The sequence below is a fragment of the Gopherus flavomarginatus genome, chromosome 8 (assembly GCF_025201925.1).
Source record: "Gopherus flavomarginatus isolate rGopFla2 chromosome 8, rGopFla2.mat.asm, whole genome shotgun sequence".
NCBI lineage: Eukaryota > Metazoa > Chordata > Testudines > Testudinidae > Gopherus > Gopherus flavomarginatus.
This window is the reverse complement of record NC_066624.1, coordinates 4,197,056-4,201,168: the sequence shown is the minus strand read 5'-3', so window position 1 is coordinate 4,201,168 and position 4,113 is coordinate 4,197,056.

Here is a 4,113-nt window from a genome sequence, read left to right as displayed (position 1 = left end):
TTAACAACATGAAAATCAATTATAATTCTAAACAGGTCAATACAGGGCAGTCCATCAGCCTTGGATGGAAGGAAACAGGTGCTGCACACCCATTGCAATGAAATGTTCCTTCCCTGCCCCTCCTCATTTTATGCAGGGGATGAGGGGTTTTCATTTGCCACTATTACAAGCTCCATTGAAAACAGTGCAAAAGTACTGTAGTCTTAATACCTCAGCCTGGTTTGTACTGTGCCAGCACTCTTGTGAATATATGAAAACACCCCAAAAGGTGCATAGTGATTTACACGTTGTTATTTATTTGTATTGCAATAGTGCCCAGGGTCCCCTCGGCAGTGTACAGAGAGAGACCCGGAGGCAGCCTCTGCTCCCAAGAGCTTACAGTCAGAATAGAAATGACAAAAACTCTTGGCACAATTGTGCAAATGAGGCACCAAGAGAGCGTGACTTGCCAAAGGTGTGACAGAGCTGGGCACCGAGTCCCAGTCCAGGGCCTTAACCACAAGACTATCAATGGTTTGGCCAATTAACACTCCGATAAGAAGAGTTCAAAACTAAAGGGCAGTTCTCTGCTGTATCTCCCAGTAATGTGCTGCCCATTAGCAGGAGTCAAAACATTTCTAACAACAGTTTTCCCTCAAAAAGTGCTGATTCGATGAAACTGCCGTTTTCCATCAATTCTGTGGAAGCTTTCGACAGAAACCAGGCTGGCCAGATGCCTGGCTGACCTATCTGCCTGTTCCCCAATTGGCTGGATCCGTGGCAGCATGGTCAGACTGGCTCACTGTGGCCTGACTCCCCAGCCAGCTTGCCAGTTGTGCCTGCAGATGGGGGCAGCATACAGAGCCGCCTGGCCATGCTTCAGCATAGGAGCCAGACATGCTGGCAGCTTCCAGGAGCTGCCTGAGTTAAGCGCCACCCAGAGTCCACACCCTTAACCTCCTCCTGCACACAAACTCCCTGCCCTAGCCCTAAGCCCTGTCCCACTCCCAAACTCCCTCCCAGAGCCTGCACCCCTCCCACACTCTGAACCCCTCAGCTCCAGCCCCATAGCAGAGCCCTCCCACTCCCAGCCAGAGCCCTCCCCCAACACCTCTGCCCCAGCCTGGAGTCCCCCCACACCCCTCATTTCTGGCTCCACCCCAGAGCCCATACCCCCTCCTACACCCTATCCCCCTGCCCCAGCCTGGAGCCCCCTCCTACACTCCAAACCCCTCATTTCTGGCCCCACCCTGGAGCCCTCATCTCTTCCCAATCCCCTGTGCACCCTGGTGAAAATGAACAAGGGTGGGGGAGAGTGAGCGATGGAGGGAGACAGGATGTAGTGAGTGGACGCGTGGCCTAAGAGAAGGGCGTGGCAGGGGTGGGGCAGGGTTGTTTGGTTTTCTGCAATCAGAAAGTTGGCAACCCTAGGTGGCAAGGAAATCTTTATGATTTGTTAACCAAGAATTCTCCCCAAGTACACCACTGGTCACTCTGTCAACGGATCTCACGTGACCCACTCACTCAAGAAGAAATTGAAATAAGTAGCTAGGCCTGTGACCTCTAGGAGCAGAGTTCAGGCATCTTTGATTTGCCTGTAGCAGTCTGAGATCACTGACACCTAAAAGGTCTGAGGAATCTGCATCTGGCCTGCTGTAGTTAGTGGGGGCAGTAATGGCTGCAGAAGACCCCTAAAAACCCTGAACTTGGGTCTCGGCAGATAAGTAAAGGAGACATTTACGGCATTATAACTATTTTTTACTTTAAATTTATTATTAAAGTTTAAACTTGATCTGTATTTTTATGTTGTTGATTTGAAATACTAAGAAATGTTTCTGTGGTCAGATTCAGACTTTTGGTAACACTGGGGTAAATCTGGAATAATGCATCAAGTTAATGCAATTACTCTTCTAATTGAAGCAAAAATACAACTTTCTGCTTTCCAAGTTGCCTTCAAAATAATCCATCACTCCCCCACACAACTTCACTTACAATTTATTTTATTTCCTTGATTTAAAAAAGCCCAGGTTTGTCACTGCTAGCCACTTCTTACATCTATGTGCTCTCTGATGTTAGTGAAACTTCATCATGAGAGTCCTTGCCTTGTAGCCTCAGTACAAAACTATAATATCTTGGCCAAATACAATTATTTCCATCTCTAGCATAGGTGTAGATATATACAGTACCTTTCTTTAGCAGTGTCTTCAACTTTGCACCTGTTGTGTGACACAGTAATGAGAGGATGTGCAGGTCTTTGGACTGTTACACTAATCTACTAATCCAAGTGCCATTTATCAGGGGAAGAATTGAACGAAGATGGTTTTGATAGCATGTGTGTTAAAAAACACCCAAACCCCAACATGCATCAGACACACATCCTTCATAGATTGCTGGCAAACCCTAACGCCTTTTTTCTACTGTGGTTATTTTAGACTTCCTGGAGAAATTCTTTTCAATAATGTTGCAATTCAACAGATAACTTTAGCACAGAGAGCAGCAACTCCACAGGCATCTATTAGCAATTAAAATTAGATAAACACTTTGCCTGTGAACCTAGCCCTTGGATCGTGGCTGCCTCTGGCAGGTACTACAGGAAGCTTCTGAAAGGACGGTGTTTCTGCTTCTCAGGCCTGGTCCACACTACAGCGTTAAATCGATTTAAACAGTGTTAAATCGATTTAACGCTGTACCCATCCACACTACAAGGCACTTTAAATCGATTTTAAGAGCCCTTAAAATCGATTTCTGTACTCCTCCCCAACGAGAGGAGTAACCCTAAAATCGATATTACTATATCGATTTAGGGTTAGTGTGGACAGAAATCGAAGTTATTGGTCTCATTATTTTACTGAGCTACCCAGAGTGCACCTCTCTGGAAATCGATGGTAGCCCAGGACCATGGACGCACACCACCGAATTAATGTGCCCTAGTGTGGACGCATCAAATCGATTTTATAAAACCAGTTTTATAAAACCAGTTTTAATAATTTCGATTTTATGCTGTAGTGTAGACGTGGCCTCAGTGCAGGTTGGTTCAGCATGTTGTGGTTGTCAGGCAAAGGTGCACTGAGGTCCATGAGGATGTAAGGAACCCTAGAGGAAATGTCAGTACTGAAAAGGAACAGTGTGGGCTATTTAGTTCTATTTATTATGACTTCAGCTTCTTCGCTCCCCTCCCCGCCGGGGCATTGGAAGGCAGATGAACATGTTGGCATTACCTAATTTTCTCATTTTCTTGTCCACTTGCTGGCTTTAAAAACGATCGCCCCATTGTTTGATGAAATGATGACGAGGGAAGGAAACTAATGCCATTGTAAATCTTGAAAATGGATGGAGAAACACAATAGTCTAATAGGAGTAAATACCACCGAGGAGAGAGTTACTCTAGTTTTTCCTTCAATAAACCAATGTGGCAGGACTGGAATTATTCAGAAAAATGGCATTTAGCGGAGAAGAGAGGGAAACGGGAAAAATCTTTAAAACTACACCTCTACCTCAATACAACGCGACCCGATATAACATGAATTCGGATATAACACGGTAAAGCAGTGCTCTGGGGGCGGGGGGCTGTGCACTCCGGTGGATCAAAGCAAGTTCGATATAACACGGTTTTACCTATAACGTGGTAAGATTTGTTGGCTGCCGAGGACAGCGTTATATCGAGGTAGAGGTGTATATTGTAAAGGTAAGTGCTGCCAGTAAATCCTAACTGGGAACGTTGCTAAGTTTGGGACTCATGTATGGCTGCTATTAAACCAAAACAAGCTCTCTCCAGTTTTAACAAACCACAGTCCACCATATTGCACTTGGGCAAATTCAGTAGTTCTCTCAGGGGCTCCTGCCAAAAGTGTCCCTTTCACAGGTTCTCTTCCAGCTCTCAGAAAGAGGCAGGCAAATGTCCTACTATTAATAAACCATGTTAGGAATGCAGGCCGCCTTCAGCTGATTTTAATAGGACCTCCTGTTATAATAAACAATATTAATAATTCATTCTTAACGGGACTCTGTGAAACAGAGCAGTGCTAGTAATGTGCCCCTTAGCAATGACAGTATATCTCCCATCATGCTCACCACTGCCCCAATTAGCACAGAAACAATCACAGGCCACACAAACCAGGACATGTGAAGGTGCAT